This window comes from Hyla sarda, chromosome 3 (genome assembly GCF_029499605.1).
Source record: "Hyla sarda isolate aHylSar1 chromosome 3, aHylSar1.hap1, whole genome shotgun sequence".
NCBI classification, from domain to species: Eukaryota; Metazoa; Chordata; class Amphibia; order Anura; family Hylidae; genus Hyla; species Hyla sarda.
The window spans coordinates 180,411,805-180,431,326 of NC_079191.1; the positions used below are offsets into that span (position 1 = coordinate 180,411,805).

The 19,522-nt window shown below is 41.1% G+C and overlaps 1 long non-coding RNA gene across 2 annotated transcripts in view; it reads right to left on the minus strand.

Moving 5' to 3' along the window:
- LOC130361946 (uncharacterized) overlaps positions 1-19,522 on the minus strand; it is a 125,042-nt gene that overhangs the window by 73,055 nt on the left and 32,465 nt on the right. The gene's annotated exons all lie outside the window — the stretch shown is intronic.

The window sequence follows — 19,522 nt, forward strand, 5'->3', positions numbered from 1 at the left end:
TTATGGTCCAATCTAAGGGTATGTTCAGAGTGTGTAAAAGATCGAAAAGAAATGCGCTTTGTCTCCAATTGACTTCAATGGAGAATGTTCAGAAAAAGTGCTAAAAAATAGAGCACCAAAGAAGTGCTTTTTCCTGCACCTATTTACTTCAGTAATCAGTACTGGAAAAAAAACCTTTCTGCAATTCCCCATTGGAGTAAATGGATGCAAGAAACAGCTTCTTTGGGTGCTGCATTTTTCAGCACTTTTTCTGAACATTCCCCATTGAAGTCAATTAGAGATTGAAGTCATTTCTTTAAAGAAGAACTACGGGATTGAAAAATGTATCCCCTATCCTAAGGATAGGGGGTAAGTTTCAGATCGTGGGGGGTCCAACCACTGGGGCCCCCCCGCGATCTCCCGTACGGGGCCCCGGCTCTCTGGTTAGAGAGGGCGTGTTGACCACCGCACAAAGCAGCGGCCGACACACCCCCTCCATACACTGCTATGGGAGAGCCGGAAATTGCCAAAGGCAGCGCTTCGGCTCTCCCATAGCAGTAAATGGAGGGCGCGCGTCAGCCGCCGCCTCGTGCGGTGGTCGACACACGCTCTCTATGCAGAGAGCCGCAGCCCCGTACGGGAGATCTTGGGGGGGCCCCAGCGGTCGGACCCCCTGCGATCTGAAACTTATCCCCTATCCTTAGGATAGGGGATAAAATGTTAAATCCCATAGTTCTCCTTTAAGACTTCTTTTAAAGCTGCTTTTACTCTGGGAACATACCCTCATGTGAATTAAATTCAGCCTTTTCAGAATCTTTTGTAAATTGGGGTGAACTAGGGGATAAGAGTACATGTGATCCATCTAGACCACATGCTTACATATAATAGAGCTTTTTATGAAAATTTACATTTAACCCCTTAAGGACCAGGGTTTTTTCCATTTTTGCACTTTCATTTTTTCCTCTAAAAAATTACCTTTAAAAATCCTTACCTTTAAAAAAAAAAAAAATCATAACTCTTTCAATTTTGCACCTAAAAATCCATATTATGGCTTATTTTTTGCACCACCAATTCTACTTTGTAATGACATCAGTCATTTTACCCAAAAATCTATGGCGAAATGGGAAAAAAAAATCATTGTGAGTCAAAATTGAAAAAAAAAAACGCCATTTTGTAACTTTTGGTGGCTTCTATTTCTACACCATAAATTTTTTGGTAAAAATGACACCTCTTCTGTAGGTCCAAATGATTAAAATTATACCCTACTTTTATAGGTTTGATTTTTTTGTACTTCTGAAAAAAATCATAACTACATGCAGGAAAACTTATATGTTTAAAATTGTCATCTTCTGATCCCTATAACTTTTATTTTTCCGTGAATGGGGTGGTATGAGGGCTATTTTTTTGCGCCACGATCTGAAGTTTTTAGCGGTATTGATCAGACTTTTTGATCGCTTTTTTCATTTTTTCATGATATAAAAAGTGACCAAAAATACGCTATTTTGGATTTAATTAATATATTGGGTTTAATTAACGATATTTGTATAATTCGGACATTTCCGCGTGCGGTGATACCACATTTTTATTCAGGTTTTTTTTTTTTTTTTTTATGGGAAAAGGGGAGTGATTCAAACTTTTATTTTTTTAGGGAAGGGGTTAAATGATCTTCACTTTTTTTTTCACTTTTTTTTTTTGCAATGTTATAGCTCCCATAGGGGGCTATAACACTGCACACACGGATCTTTTACATTGATCAATGGTTTCTCATAGGAAACGATTGATCAATGATTCTGCCGCTTGACTGCTCATGCCTGGATCTCAGGCACTGAGCAGTCATTCGGCGATCGGACACCAGGAGGCAAGGTAAGAGACCCTCCTGCTGTGTCACAGCTGTTAGGGTTGCTGCGATTTAGCCGCGGACATCCCGAACAGCCCCGTGAGCTAACGGGCAATGATTTACTTTCACTTTAGATGCGGCATTCAACTTTGAACGCCGCGTCTAAAGGCTTAGTAGCACGCAGCACCGCGATCAGTGCCACGCGCTATTAGCCACAGGTCCCGGGCGTTGTTAGAGGCCGTGGCCCTGCGTTATAGAAGGGGAGCGGACTCAGGACGTACAGGTACACCCTTGGTCCTTAACAGGTTAATGTAGGATAAGAATACCTATCAATATGCACCAAACCACACACAGAAATTATCATCAACTACTTTATTGGATACAAAATTAGAACACAATAAAAATGCATTTAAAAATCCTCAGCAGTCAGAAGAAACAATAAGTTCTCCATTGTAGTATGGGATAAATCTCTAATCAGTAGGTTAAATTGTGATGACACAAGCAATGTGTAAATTAAGAACGTCACAATATACATCACCCTTTTAGACAAAAAATCACAAGCCCACCTAGTATACTGGAGTCAAGCAATAGTGAGATAACATAATTGTCAACTGTTTGATGTGAGGACAGAAAAAATTGAGATCATGGGTGAATCAATTGATCATGGAGGACACAGCACATCCATAAGCATCAGAACACCGACTTCTCACATAAAGAAGTACAATTGCCCACCGTCCCCTCAATACATCTGACAATATGCTATACTCACAAACAGATTCAAGCCTACCCCTACGCTGTTTCGCTCACTCGCTTCCTCAGGGAGTGTGTTCGGAAGGTTACGGTATAGTATATATACAGAACCCGACCAATCACAACAATATTTATCCTCATTATTTATTGTGTGCAGCTGAACACGCTACATTCATATCACCCGATCATCGGCACCATCTTAGAGCCCACTGCGCATGTGTGCACACCTCCATCATCCCTTCAGAGGTGGGCGCACACGCAGTAGGAACCCAGTAACCGGCTGTCAACCCTGGGCTCTTGCGTATGCGCAGTCTAAAAACCAACATGATTATTGCATTATGAAATGTGAAGACTGACTACAAACAAATAGGGGAACATGTATAGTACCACAATATAAAATGCAAGTGCTCGTGCTCAAACCAACAAAAAAGTGATGCATGCAGTGAAACACAGTTGTTTAGTGATTAGGACACAATATATATATAGTAAAATATTACCATTAAAATTTTGTATAATTTCAACCTATTATTGTGTTATTACCAAAGTGAAGTAAATATTCTTCAGTACAGTGGTCCCTCAACATACGATGGTAATTCGTTCCAAACGAGCCATCGTTTGTCGAATCCATCGTATGTTGAGGGATTCGTGCAATGTAAAGTATAGGAAGCTGTACTCCCCTGTCCCCGCCGCTCCGGACCGCGTCCCGCCGCTCCTGATGGTGTCCCCGGTCCTCTGCTGGGCTCTCCTGGTCTTCTCCGGTCCTCTGCTGGGCTCTCCTGGTCTTTTCCGGTCCTCCGCTGTCTTCTCCGGTCCTCCGCTGTCTTCCGCAAGGCCTTACTGGGCCTACGTAGCGACATCATTACGCCGCTGCGTACGCCGTTCCTAGGATGACAGGACGGTGTGCGCAGCAGCGTATTGATGTAACCGGAGAGGGCCGAGAAGACACCGGAGGACCAGCGCTGGACCTGAAGGGCACCCTGGAGCATCGTGGAGGGGTAAGTAATACCGCACCACACGAGGAACATTAAGCTGCTATCCGGCAGCAGCTTAATGTTCCTCGTGCCGGATAGCACTTAATGCGATGGCCTTGACATAAAAAAGCATCGTATGTCGATGCTGACATCGACATGCGATGGCCTCTGAGAGGCCATCGTATGTCGATTTGATCATATGTCAGGGCCATCGTATGTCGGGGGGGTCACTGTATTTTAGGAATAAATGATGCTGCAAAGTGCTAAAGTAGTTAATACAGTAAGCTATGATGAATGGTGTATGACAATTAAACATTATTTGAATAATACCACTAAACCATAGCAGTGTACTAAAGTATGTGAAAGTAAAAAATAATGAGAATGTTTTTAACCCTATTCACAAAAATTATTGTAGGTATAGTCAAAAAAAAAACAAGTTGCTGTTATAGCATAATTTGCATAAAGTGCAGACATTTTTTTTTATATTGCCTAAGGGAAGTCCTCAATTGTATGCTCATATGATGATGTAGCTCCATGTCCGCAAAGCCCCAATATCTGGATAAAAAAGAAGGGAGAAACCAAAGAAAAAAGGAAGAAGGGGAAAAAGAGGGAAACAAAGAGAATTAAAAGACTATTTGTCGTGATAAAACGTTACAATGACCAAAGTCAAAAAAACGTACAGTTTTCTGTAGTTAGCCATTGATTCCCCATTGTGTCAGTATTTATTGATTCTTTAGTCCTTTACATGTTTTTTGTTTTGGTCATTGTAACGTTTTATGGTTTTATCACGACTAATAGTCTTTTAATTCTTTGTTTCCCTCTTTTCTTTTTTCTTGTTTTTCTTTTATTTCTTTTTTCTTTTCTTTTTTCTTCTCTTCTTTTCCTCCCCCCCCCCTTCTTCCCTTTTTCCTTCCTTTCTCCCTTCTTCCTCTTTTTTCCCCTTATTTTCCTTTCTCTTTCCTTTCCCCTTTTTTTTCTTTTTCTCTCTTTTTCTTCCATTTCTTTTTCCGTTTTTACTTTTTCCCCCTTTTCTTCTTTTTCCTCCTTTCTTTTCTTTTTTTCTTCCAACTTTTTCCTTCCCTTCTTTTTACTATCACATACTTTAGTAGACTGCCATGTTTTAGTGGTATTATTCAAATAATGTTTCATTGTCGTACGCCATTCATTATAGTTTACTGTATTAAAGGGGTACTCCACTGGAAAAAATGTTTTTTATTTAAATCAACTGGTGCCAGAAAGTTAAACAGATTTGTAAATGACATCTATTTAAAAATCTAATCTTTATCCTTCCAGTACTTAGCAGTTATATGCTCCAAAGGAAGTTCTTTTCTTTTTGAATTTCCTTTCTGTCTGACCACAGTGCTCTATGCTGACACCTCTGTCCATATCTGAAACTGTCCAGAGCAGGAGAGGTTTGCAATGGGGATTTGCTTCTACTCTGGACAGTTCCTAAAATGGACAGAGGTGTCAGCAGAGAACACTGTGGTCAGACAGAAAGAAAATTCAAAAAGAAAAAAACTTCCTTTGGAGCATATAACTGCTATGTACTGGAAGGATAAAGATTTTTTAATAGAAGTAATTTACAAATCTGTTTAACTTTCTGGCACCAGTTGATTTAGAAATTTTTTTTTTTCCAGTGCAGTACCCCTTTAACTACTTTAGCACTTTATCATTTATTCCTCACATACTGTAGTACTTTTACTTCACTTTTGCATATCAAAGCGCTATCACTATAACTTATTACACAATAATAGGTTGAAATGATCCAAAATTTTAATGGTCATAATTTTACTATATATGTACAACACAAAGAGAAACACAGCCGCACATCCACCTTTTGTATTTTGATCTACTTGCTTCTCAGCATAATTTCAAAAACTAACAGGCCGCCACAGAGAACCACAACACAGTGTAAAACCTACCATGTGCTCCCTGCCAGAGGGCTGGGAGAATGTTAGGAGGAAACCCTTATGCAGTCTCCTGCTAATTAAAAATGCCTGGGGCAAATGGGTAGAGTGGAGGGCTAGCCATGGAAGAACGGAGAGACTAAAAATGTACAACACAAAGAGAAATACAGCCGCAAATCCACCATTTGTATTTTGATCTAGATGCTTCTCAGCATAATTTCAAAAACTAACAGGTTGTTAGAATACATTTTGACCAAAAAGTACAAGCCCACTCGCCCTGTCAAGGCCATCTAGTCAGAGTGGGTCCCTAACCTGACAGTGGCGTAGCGCCGGGCGGCGACCACTGCCTCCTAGACACCATGCCCACAGGGGGAGTGACCCATTGGCCAGGCAGCCCTACTGCTGCTTGACCAAATTGTGGATGTGCGTCCATGTCTGTTTTCTCTACTTTAATTCATTTTACTATATATATATTGTGTCCTAATCACTAAATAACTCCATGTGTTTCACTGCAAGTATAATTTTTTTTGTTGGTTTGAGCACGAGCACTTGCACTTTATATTGTGACACTATATATGTTCCCCCTATTTGTTTGTAGTTGGTCTTCACATTTCTTAATGCAATCATCATATTGGGGGGTATTTATCAATTTTGCCTGTTGACAGTTTCTTTTTACCCTTTTTTTTCACTTTGGTTTTTGTGTACATGCACCAAATTTATCATTTGGTACAAGTTGTTAGTTATTTTGGCGCAAATGTTGAAATCAGCTGTTCACAGCGCCTTTTACACAGAACTTACCGCCACAGAGGACGCGTATTTTACCCTGTAGAGCAGCCATTTCGGAGTCCCTCCTGTAGTATATCAGCAAGCGACATGAGTTATTTTCTTTTGTATGGTTTATAGCCACCATCTGAAATGGATTTTATTTTTAACTTGAGTGTTTTTTTTTTTTTTCCTGAGCCTGTGTGGCCATGTCCAATGCTGGCTCAACGGAGGGTGAAGATCCCTCAGAGCCAACTATGTCTCAGGATAGTATTGCGCGTGAATGTAGCGTGTTCAGCTGCATGCAATAGGTAATGTGGGAAAATATTGTTCTGATTGGTCTGGGTTCTGTATATATACTATACCTTAACCTTCTGAAGACACTGCCTGAGGAAGCGAGTGAGCGAATCTGTTCGTGAGTATAGCATATTGTCAGATGTATTGAGGGGACGATGGGCAATTGTTCTTTATGTGAGAAGTCGGTGTTCTGATGCTTATGGACGTGCTGTGTCCTCCATGATCAATTGATTCACCGATGATCTCACTTACATCTGTCCTCACATCAAACAGTTGACAATTATATATTATCTCACTATTGTTTGTCTCCAGTATACTACACCCTGTTCCAAATTATTATGCAAATGATATTTTTCTCATTTACCTAAATAATTGATGTAAATAACAGTCAGCATAATTCTCATGTTATCACCTATTAAGAGTACAATTCAAATTTTATTGAACAAACCTCCTAATGATAACAGTTTTATTTTTAAACATAAAAAACTTACAATGCACTGTTCCAAATTATTATGCACAGTAAGTTTCAAAACACTTTGTAGAGCAGAATACGTAACAGCTCACCGTGTTGTAGGCACACGGACCTGACGTGGACTTCGTCCAAGAACTTGGAAAGAAAGGTAATGTCCAGCGCTTGACTCAGGAATGATTCTTTATTGATACGCCAGGATATACAGGAACACAGTAAAAAGGGACTAAGGCTTCTTAGTGCAAGCCGAAACGCGTCACTTTTTACAGTGTTCCTGTATGTCTATCCTGACGTATCAATAAAGAATCGTTCCTGAGTCAAGCGCTGGACATTACCTTTCTTTCCAAAACACTTTATATCTTGTAAAGAACTGAAAATTGTCATTTGTTGTGTTTGCAGCATATTTACTGAAATCAAACCTATTTCAATCAAACTTTTAACTTTTTAAATATTTTAACAGGTCACGTTACATTTTAACATAGGACCCCTTATTTGAGAGCAGCTTCACAAGTCTTGCATCCATTGAACTTGTGAGTTTTTAGACAGTTTCTACTTGAATTTGTTTGCAAGATGTCAGAGTAGCCTCCCAGAGCTGCTGTTTGGATGTAAACTACCTCCCACCCTCATAGATATTTTGCTTCATGATGCTCTAAAGGTTCTCAATAGGATCGAGGTCAGGGGAGGATGGAGGCCACACCATGGCTTTCTCTCCTTTTATCCCCATAGCAGCCATTGATGCAGAGGTATTCTTTGCAGCATGAGATGGCGCATTGTCATGCATGAAGATGATTTTATTACGGAAAGCATAGTTCTTCCTTCTGTACCAGGGAAGAAAGTGGTCAGTCAGAAACTCCACATACTTTCCGGAGGTCATCTTAACACCTTCGGGGACCCTAAAAGGGCCAACCATCTCTCTTCCCATGATTCTGGCCCAAAACATGACTCCACCACTGCCTTTCTGACATCGCAGCCTTGTTGCAACAGGGTTGCCAACTATCCACTACTCCATCCATCTGGACCATCCAGGGTTGCACGGCACTCATCAGTGAACAGGACTGTTTGAAAATTAGACCATGTATTTTTCTGCCCAATGCAGCCGTTTCTGCTTGTAAGCTTTGGTTAGTGGTGGCCCAATAGAAGGTTTATGCACAGTTGCAAGACTCTGGAGGACTCTACACCTTGATGTCCGTGGGACTCCAGAGGCACCAGCGGCTTCAAATATCTGTTTGCTGCTATGTAATGGTATTTTAGAAGCTGCTCTCTTGATTTGATGCATGGATCTGACAGAAATCTTCCTTAATATGCCTTTATCTGCACGAACCCGTCTGTGCTCTGAATCCGCCACAAATCTCTTAATAGTGTGATGATTGCGCTTAAGTTTTCATTAAATATCTAATGTTTTCATACCTCGTCCAAGGCATTGAACTATTTCACTCTTTTAGGCAACAGAGATCGTTTTTCATCCCCATATGGTGCTCTGCTTAATAATGTGGAACACCTATCTTTAGTAGTTTTTCCTTAAATTGGGCTCACCTGGCAATCTAATTAAATAACAGGTGTCCAAGATTGTTTTCAGTGATCTAAAGAGCCCTGAGACACAATGCTATCCATGAGTTAAACTGAAAAACAAAATATTTAAAAGAAAACTGTCACCAAGTTCACCCACTCTAAACCCAATACACTGGGTTATAGTGTGGGTGAACAGGAGTCCATACATGGGTCACTTACTTTTTTATGTTTTCTTGTCGCCGAGTTGCCGTCCACTAAAGTTCTGCTGTTTGCCCTTCACTTGTGCTTTGAAGGCGGGTTCCCCCCATGGCAGCCTTGCTTTGGGTCCCGTAGGAAGGGGCCTTAGCCAGCCCCCCTTGTTCGTATATTCATTTTCCCCCTGAGCGCAGGGCGTCGAGAGAGCACCCGGAAGTACCTCTTTCTGACGTCACATTACTCCTGACTTCCGGGTGTAGCGATAGCGAGGGACCGGCGCATGCGCAGTTACACTACACAGAGCGCTCTCACGATGCGCTGCGCTCAGGGGGGAAAAGAATATACGAACAAGGGGGGCGGGCTAAGGCCCCTTCCTCCGGGACCCAATGCAAGGCTGCCGTGGGGGGAACCCGCCTTCAAAGCACAAGTGAAGGGCAAACAGCAGAACTTTAGTGGACGGCAACTCGGCGACAAGAAAACATAAAAAAGTAAGTGACCCATGTATGGACTCCTGTTCACCCACACTATGACCCAGTGTATTGGGTTTAGTGTGGGTGAACTTGGTGACAGTTTTCCTTTAATCTTTGTGACATTTAAATAGAATTTGCATTATAACTTGGAACAAGGTGTAGGTGGGCTGGTGATTTTTTGTCTAAAAGGGTAATTTATATTGTGACCTTCTTAATTTACACATTGCTTGTGTCATCACATTTTAACCCACTGAATAGGGATTTATCTCATATTACCATGGAGACCTTTTATTATCCGATCTGTGTCTTGTTTCTTCTGACTGCTGCTGATTTTTAAATGCATTTTTATTGTGTTCTAATTTTGTATCCAATAAAGAAGTATCCAATTTCTATGTGTGGTTTGGTGCATATTGATATGTATTCTTATTAGGTTAATGAGCATCAAACATTTGGTATGGTGACATATTGGCCTATATATTGGATCATATTTAACTTAGGATCTAGCTCAAACCTGACAAAAAATGTCTACATCTTATGGTGAATATGGTAAGCAACGCCATTGTTTTTTTGTTTTTTTTAAGGGAGAAACGTTGTTATTGATCTTGTGGCCATCATAAAAAAGCAACTGAATTTCACACAGTATTTGTCAGTATTTTATGCCAAAACACAAAAAAAGTGAATTTTTAAAAAATTTTTCTCTGTGTCGGTTCCACTCATGGTTTTGGCTAAACATACTAACTAAAATACTGTGTGTGAACCCTGCTATACAGAGAATAGCAAATGTTACAGTGTAGCACAAGCTTTAGAGATTCACTATCACCAAAGTGTGTAAGAACAGTCCTTGAGTACCCCCAACAAGTCATGTTTTCAGGAAGTGGCAATGTTGCCACCCACCCCTATTCCCTGCCATTGGTCGGTCAGGCTGACCACCAATGGCAGGAGGGGGGGGGGGGGGGGGTTGCAGTTAATTTCCCCCCGCTCTGCGCACCGATCGAAGTCGGTACAGAGCGGGGGGAACACGGGCGGCGAGGGGGAGGGCATGGCCCGGCTTACCCGGACCTTCGGAGGCGGCTGAGGAACAAGCGGCGGCAGGAGGAAGGGCAACGGCCGTAAAGTGCGGCTGAGAAGGCTGCAGTGAAGATCGCGATAAGTGATCTTCACTGTGGCCTTCTAAAAGCTGCAAAACTACAACTCCCAGCATGCCCACACAGCCAAAGGCTGTGTGGGCATGCTGGGAGTTGTAGTTTTGCAACATCTGGAGGGTCACAGTTTGGAGACCACTGTGTAGTGGTCTCTAAACTGTGGTCCTCCAGATGTTGCAAAACTACAACTCCCAGCATGCACTGACTGTCTGGGCATGCTCGGAGTTGTAGTTTTGCAACATCTGAAGTGGCACAGTTTGGAGACCACTATATGGTGGTCTCCAAACTGTAGCCCTCCAGATGTTGCAAAACTACAACTCCCAGCGTGCCCAGACAGTCAGGGATGCTGGGCGTGTAGTTCTGCAATATCTGGCCCTTCAGATATTGCAGAACTACACGCCCAGCATCCCTGACTGTACGGGCATGCTGGGAATTGTAGTTTTGCAACAGCTGTAGGCACACGGGTTGGGAAACACTGAGCTAGAGTCTGTTTCCTAACTTAGTGATTCCAACCCGTGTGCCTCCAGCTGTTGCAAAACTATAACTCCCAGAGTGCACTGACAGACCGTACATGCAGGGAGTTGTAGTCTTGCAACAGCTGGAGGCACATGGGTTGGAATCACTGAGCTAGAGTCTGTTTTCTAACTCAGTGGTTCCCCACCAGTGTGCCTACAGCTGTTGTAAAACTACAACTCCCAGCATGTACGGTCTGTCAGTGCATTCTGGGAGTTGTCATTTTCCCACAGCTGAAGGTTTGGGGCGCCCCCCACCCCCCCCATGTGAATGTACAGCGTACATTCACACGGGCGGGTTTACAGTGGGTTTCCTTCAAGGAAACTTACTGTGAACCCCCGCCTGTGTGAATGTACCCTAAAAACACTACACTACACTACACTAACAAATAATAAAAAGTAAAACACTACACATACACCCCCTTACACGTCACCCCCCCCCCCCCCCCCAATAAAAATGAAAAACGTCTCATACGGCAGTTTTTCCTAAACGGCGCCTCCAGCTGTGGCAAAACCACAACTCCCAGTGTTGCCGGACAGCCATAGACTGTCCTGGCAGGCTGGGAGTCTTGCAGCCGCTGGAGGTACCCTGTGGGGGACACTGCCGTAGGGTTTTGGTGGAGACAAGCCCCATCCTTGTAACCGGGTCCACCCCTACTGCAAATTCCTTATTCAGGCCTCAAATGCGCATGGCGCTCTCTCACTTCAGAGCCCTGTCGTATTTCAAGGCAACAGTTTAGGGCATCTCCGTACTCGGGAGAAATTGCGTTACAAATTTTGGGGGGATTTTTCTCCCATTGCCCTTCGTAGAAATGGTAAATTTGGGGAAAAAACCTGCACTTTAGTGAAAATTTTTTTTTTTCATTTACACATCCGAATTTAACAAAAACTCGTCAAACACCTGTGGGGTGTTAAGGCTCACCGGACCCCTTGTTACGTGCCTTGAGGGGTGTAGTTTCCAAAATAGTATGCCATGTGTGTTTTTTTTTTGCTGTTCTGGCACCATAGGGGCTTCCTAAATGCGACATGCCCCCAAAAACCATTTCAGCAAAACTCACTCTCCAAAATCCCATTGTCGCTCCTTCCCTTCTGAGCCCTCTACTGCGCCCGCCGAATACTTGACATACACATATGAGGTATTTCCATACTTGAGAGAAATTGGGTTACAAATTTTGGGGGGCTTTTTCTCCTTTTACCCCTTGTAAAATTTCAAAAACTGGGTCTACAAGAACATGTGAGTGTAAAAAATTAAGATTTTGAATTTTCTCCTTCACTTTGCTGCTATTCCTGTGAAACACCTAAAGGGTTAACAAACTTACTGAATGTCATTTTGAATACTTTGAGGAGTGCAGTTTTTATAATGGGGTCATTTATGGGGTATTTCTAATATGAAGACCCTTCAAATCCACTTCAAAACTGAACTTGCCCCTAGAAAATTCCGATTTTGAAAATTTTGCGAAAAATTGGAAAATTGCTTCTGAACTTTTAAGCCCTCTGATGTCTTCCAAAAGTAAAAACTCGTCAACTTTATGATGCAAACATAAAGTAGACATATTGTATATGTGAATCTAAATATTATTTATCTAGAATGTTTATTTTCCTTACAAGCAGAGAGCTTCAAAGTTAGAAAAATGCAAAATTTTCAATTTTTTCATCAAATTTTGGAATTTTTCACCAAGAAATGATGCAAGTATCGACAAAAATTTACCACTAACATAAAGTAGAATATGTCACGAAAAAACAAACAATCTCGGAATCAGAATGAAAAGTAAAAGCATCCCAGAGTTATTAATGCTTAAAGTGACAGTGGTCAGAATTGCAAAAAATGCTCCCGTACTTAGGGTTATAATGGGCTCCGTCCCCAAGGAGTTAAACAAGGCCTCTGCAAAATTAAAGCAATCTGGTTGCTATGGGGAACTGGGCAACTTTTCCTTTGCACAGGTTTTGATAAATCTCCTCCATTGTTTTTCTTATTTGTCCTTGTAGACCTCTCCACTTTTCAAGACCGAAGTATTTTATGCTAAGTGAGACACAGGTGACTCCTATCCCTCCACTTAGGCTATGTTCACATGGGTGGAACATGTGAGAAATATCCGCATGGACATTCCACTGCAGCAGAGTCCTATTGATTTCACTGGGATTCTGCTGCACTGTTAACACTGCAGTATTTCCGCGCCATATATTTCTACTGCAGAAATTCTAATTCCAGCGTCCGCAAAAAGAATAGACAAATCTATCCTCTCTGAGGCGTCCGCAAGGAAATGCAGTGTTGTCTGTGAGACAGTATATTTCCCAGCGGTCCTAGTGCTTCTTGGACCAGGTAAAAGTGTGAAATGTCCACACGTGTTTTTTGTGCTGATATTCTGCACACTTTCCAACCATGTGAACATAGCCTTAGAGGGTTAAATCTGTCAGTTCATCCTAGATGTGCTAAATTGGTGTGCCTGATCCCTGCACATTCCAGAAAATCAACTCAATCCTTGTGTGCGGCAAACAGCTGACCCTGTCCCTCCACAGGCTGTGTAACTGAGATTGGATACTCCTCTGCGGAGGCTTCCCCTTATAATTTGGTTAGCCTGCTGCCTCTGCTTTAGTTCAGGCTCCATGTCTGTTCCTCTGCACATGTGCTTCTGCGTGTGACTTCCTGACTGCGCATGTCTTGTGACTTGCAGTTTGCGTGGCTGTTACGTCATCCTTTGGGTTGGCGTCTTGGGGAATCTTGTGAGACTTTCTATTTCTCTACAGTATGGCCAGTTCTTGCATATTTCCTGAACTGAACTTTGTTTTACACCTGGGTAATTTTGAAGTAGAGGGAGGGCCATCAATACCAGTGCCTTTTTTAAGCCTAGTTTGTCCTCTGGACCTCTGCAAAGACAGAGGTGGGTGTTTTATTCCACGCCCATTCAGTACAGCATATAAGTAGGCTACATAATGCCTTTTTCCCTATATGCCCAGCCACCAGACAGGGAGAAAGAGAAGTAGAAAGTCTAATAATAGACTGTTTTTTCGTGCTTACAGCCTCTAGCTGATGATCAGAGGGTGGATCTATGTTCTAGATCAGAAAAACGATTTAGTTGATAAATCAACTAGGTACCAGTCCTCAAGGTATATGTAAAAGAAAGTTAGTGGAATATAAAGAATAAGAATAGATGGAGATCCAGATATTAATTGAAAAAATATAATATATTTATTAAAGGTGATGTTATTCGCTGGTATCTAGTGTCCCTGCAGGGCCCTTGCATGGGACAAAAGGCGCAGCGTAGAATAATAAAAATGTATAAAATCAATGAATTAATAATTCAATAGAGAGAATAAAATAAAATAAAACTAAAACTTGCATCTATAGTTCATCCAATGTTGGCATCAATAATAATCAGTTAACAGTGTGCTTAACTGCTCAGTCTCTTATAAGCACGATGTGATGCCGATAGCCAAATACAATGTCAAATAATGGCTTGTTGTAACAGTTGCAGTGTCCAATCTCAATGAATTAGCCGATGGTAGTGCATTGTAACAAACTGTCTCACAGATGTGAAGGATAACGAAAGTCCGGTGGACAGCACCACTCACCACTCTTGCGACCGCTGGTATTGCTGGTATCGACAGAGGAGCTGTTTCGGTGATGTGGCACGGAGGTGTCAGGCCTCCGGCAGTGAAGGTCTGTATCTCCTGTGTCCGGCAGCGTTATAGGTAGCGCTGGAGTTGTCCTCTCCGCAAGGTCCGCGGCTGGCACGGATGGCACCGGCCTCGTAGGTAAGCCGAAGGTCCTTGGCTGGTGGAATAAAGCGGTGCGTTCAAGGTAGCGGTGGGAGTGCGTGCAGCGCGCCCCGTGTAGTTGAGCGCTTGCACGCGCGCAGAGTGGCAGTGAAGCCGCAGTGGTCCCAATACTGGGGGCTTCCAGTTGTTTCAAATAGAGTTCGGTATAGAGCTGGGATATGGAGATGATTATAGATAGATGCAAGTAGAATACACAATTCTAGACGCGTTTCAAGGCCTCGGGCCTTTTCTTCAGTAGAGGTATAGGTGTATGGTTTGTGCGGGAAGAGTTTTTTATAGTGTGAACTGTGATTAGTGGAAAACCAGAAAGTCTGGAAATTCCAGGTTGTAGGTAAATCCAGGAACTGGATCATATAGGAAAAGGAGAAAAATAGAGAAAATTAGATAGTAGAGGTAAAAGAGTATGTAGATATGATATATGGATAATGAATGTGTAATTGAACGTGGAAGGCTGGAAAAACAATAGTTCAATGTGGGTATTAAATAACTTCAGTTAGTTAGCAGACTCCTATATATATGTATATATAGGGTATATTTAAAGGACTAGGTCTAGCGATAGCTTATGGAATAAATAGATAGCATAATATCAAGAAAAAATATATAGAAAAAATATATATATACAAAAGTGAAAAAATGGTTTGTAACATGAGAACATAAAAATGAAAAAATGGATGACTATGGAGATAAAAATATGAATAATATAAATGTGAATAATATAAATGATAAAAATAAAAATAATCATAATGATAATAAAAAGGTAGAGATAAAAAAAAAATAAAAATAAAAAATTGTAAAAAAAATAAATAAATAAAAAACAATTATAAAAACAACAAAGAATAATAATAAAAGATAGAAATAATTAAAATGAAAGTAAATACAAGTGTAGTAATGGTTAGCGGGACTGGAACAAAAATGGTTGGTGGAACTGGAACAAAAACAAAAATACATGCAGATGTGGAACACCGGAGATGTAATGTTTCTTGTTTCTGCATGTATTTTTGTTTTTTGTTTTTGTTCCAGTTCCACCAACCATTTTTGTTCCAGTCCTTTTCCAGTCCCGCTAACCATTACTACACTTGTATTTACTTTCATTTTAATTATTTCTATCTTTTATTATTTTTTTTTGTTGTTTTTATAATTGTTTATTTTTTATTTATTTATTTATTTTTTTTACAAATTTTTTTTATATATATATTTTTTTTTTATCTCTACCTTTTTATTATCATTAAGATTATTTTTATTTTTATCATTTATATTATTTTATTCATATTTTTATCTCCATAGTCATCCATTTTTTCATTCTTATGTTCTCATGTTACAAACTATTTTTTCACTTTTGTATATATATTTTTTCTATATATTTTTTCTTGATATTATGCTGTCTATTTATTCCATAAGCTATCACTAGACCTAGTCCTTTAAATATACCCTATATATACATATATATAGGAGTCTTCTAATTAACTGAAGTTATTTAATACCCACATTGAACCATTGTTTTTCCAGCCTTCCACGTTCAATTACACATTCATTATCCATATATCATATCTACATACTCTTTTACCTCTACTATCTAATTTTCTCTATTTTTCTCCTTTTCCTATATGATCCAGTTCCTGAATTTACCTACAACCTGGAATTTCCAGACTTTCTGGTTTTCCACTAATCACAGTTCACACTATAAAAAACTCTTCCCGCACAAACCATACACCTATACCTCTACTGAAGAAAAGGCCTGAGGCCTTGAAACGCGTCTAGATTTGTGTATTCTACTTGCATCTACCTTGAACGCACCGCTACCTTGAACGCACCGCTTTATTCCACCAGCCAAGGACCTTCGGCTTACCTACGAGGCCGGTGCCATCCGTGCCAGCCGCGGACCTTGCGGAGAGGACAACTCCAGTGCTACCTATAACGCTGCCGGACACCACAGATACAGACCTTCACTGCCGGAGGCCTGACACCTCCGTGCCACATCACCGAAACAGCTCCTCTGCCGATACCAGCAATACCAGCGGTCGCAAGGGTGGTGAGTGGTGCTGTGCACCGGACTTTCGTTATCCTTCACATCTGTGAGACAGTTTGTTACAATGCACTACCATCGGCTAATTCATTGAGATTGGACACTGCAACTGTTACAACAAGCCGTTATTTGACATTGTATTTGGCTATCGGCATCACATAGTGCTTATAAGAGACTGAGCAGTTAAGCACACTGTTAACTGATTATTATTGATGCAGACATTGGATGAACTATAGATGCAAGTTTTAGTTTTAATTTATTCTCTCTATTGAATTATTAATTCATTGATTTTATAAATTTTTATTATTCTACGCTGCGCCTTTTGCCCCATGCAAGGGCCCTGCAGGGACACTAGATACCAGCGAATAACATCACCTTTAATAAATATATTATATTTTTTCAATTAATATCTGGATCTCCATCTATTCTTAATCTTTATATTCCACTAACTTTCTTTTACATATACCTTGAGGACTGGTACCTAGTTGATTTATCAACTAAATCGTTTTTCTGTACTATTTAGACCTTTGGGTGAAGGTAACATCAGTTAACCTCAGGTATATTCACCCACTGAGTGAGCTACACCTTCTTTTATCTAATATGTTCTAGATCAAGCATAGGCAACCTTTGACACTGCAGATTGCATATGCCTGTTCTAGATTTTCCCCACTAGAGGGCAATGAAAATCTTTAGTTGGTTTAAAATACAACTGTTAGCCACATTTGTTTAAGGGATCTCTTCTCACTCCAAACCTAAGCAGAGAAAGAGAGGCAAATCTCTTACACCCTCCTCTAGCTCCTCAAAAGGATCAGAAGACGAAGTAACCTCAGAGTTCACTAATGAGAACGAGAAAGATATTTATCTGCTAAATTAGTCAAAAGCATCTGAACTTATTAAAAGTGTCAAGTGTCGTTGAATGTAATAAAGATGGACATAGGTAAAAAAAAAGGATCAATTATTCTGATTTCTCTCTCTTGATAATAAATGTCTTTCTGAACATCCTGTTGTGAAACAAATTATGAGAAAGGATTGGGAGTAGCCAGAAAAAAGGGTGGATCTTGATTCCCATTTCAAATCTGTTGTGTAAAATTTATCCCAATACTGTCCAGGAATAGGGGAATTTACAAAGGGTAGACCTTTTAGTGGCAAAACTTGCCATGAAGGCGGTCTTTCTATCAGAAGGAATCATCGGTCCTGAAAGACGCCATGGACGGCAAAGCTGATGCATTACTGAAAAAGACCTACTATGCTGTCTACGATATGTACCATACCAGTAGCAAGGGTGCTATAAATGTGGCTAAGCTAGCTGATGGATGCCTTAGAGGATGGGGTTTACAGAGACAAAGAGACTTTAGAGCCAACTTCCGAAGATCCACTAGAAACTGAAGGGGAAGTACTGACAGACAAAGAGAAGGGGACAGAAGGAAATTCCAAAGCTCCTTAAAAAAGAAAAAACAAAGTCAAAATAAAAACGCTGAACCATGATGTCATAGAACTCTAGGAGGGCGCAGGGGCATTGCTAGGTCTCCAAAAGACCGGGGGCTAAAATCCATAGCCCAAACTATGCCTCTAACCCCATCCAAGTCACACCCCTAACCACACCCTCATCCCCTCTTAATTGCACACAGCCTCCTTCAATATGCTCGCTACTACCAATGGGCAACTGTGCAGTGTGGTTACAACAATCACACTTCTATTACCCACATATGAGCATGTACACAAAGTAATAGGAGTGTAAGCTAGAGACCTGGGGCTATGGGCATCAGAGCTGGGGCTATATACCCATTAGCCCTCCCCTAGCAACACCACTGTACTTGGGTAATATTCATCTTAAAGAGAAGATTTTTTGAAAAAATAATTCTGGTCAGTCATGTAATGCTGTATTCTTACATCTTATGAAAGAGTTTCTCATAAAAAAAGCTATAGAAACAGTTCCATATGCCCATCAATTCCAAGGAGTCTACTCCAGAAGAATATTTCCAGTTCCCAAAACTGGAAGAAGATGGCGCTTAATAAGCAATCTCACCTCACTAAGGGCGAGATTTATCAAAACCTGTGCAGAGGAAAACTTGCCCAGTTGCCCATAGCAACCAATTAGATCGCCTCTTTCATTTTTCACAGGCCTTTCTAAGAATGAAAGAAGCAATCTGATTGGTTGCTATGGGCAACTGGGCAAGTTTTCCTCTGTACAGGTTTTGATCTCCCCCAATATCATTTCTGACTCCACTTCTCCAGCATCTAAAATACTTTGCAAAAATCTATCTCAGAGAGGCCTATCTTTACAGTGTTTATAGTGTACAGAAAATACCTCAGTTTAAGCTTGCAAGCATCAGAGAGGATCCATCATTACCAGTTCCCCTGCCCTATGTTCTGATGTCATCCACAAGGGTGTTCACAAACGTTTTAGTAGTCTTGACAGCCATGCTCAGAAAGCAAGGCGTATTTTATTATTCCCTATCTGGACAACTTGACGTCACGCCCCGCCCCCTCAATGCAAGTCTATGGGAGGGGGAGTGGCAGTCGTCACGCCCACTCCCATAGACTTGCATTGAGGGGGTGGAGCGTGATGTCACACGGGGGCAGAGTCGTGACGTCACAATCTTCCATCCCCGTGGTCGGGAGGAATTAGCCTGAGATCCTCCAGCGCTTCCGGAAGCAGGTACAGGTGGGTGCTGCTTGCTATATTGCGGGCATCCACAGCTGTGGGACCCCGGCGATCTGACATCTTATCCCCTATCCTTTGGATAGGGGATACGATGTCTAGGGGTGGTGTACCCCTTTAATCAAACATAAAAGAACTTAAGACCATCTAGCTATCCCTGATTAATTTGTAGCATCTCCTGAAAGGTCAGAACATAATTTGATGGGACTGAACAGTAGTCTTAAAAAACATCTAAGAGAAGAATTATGAACACCTGTGCA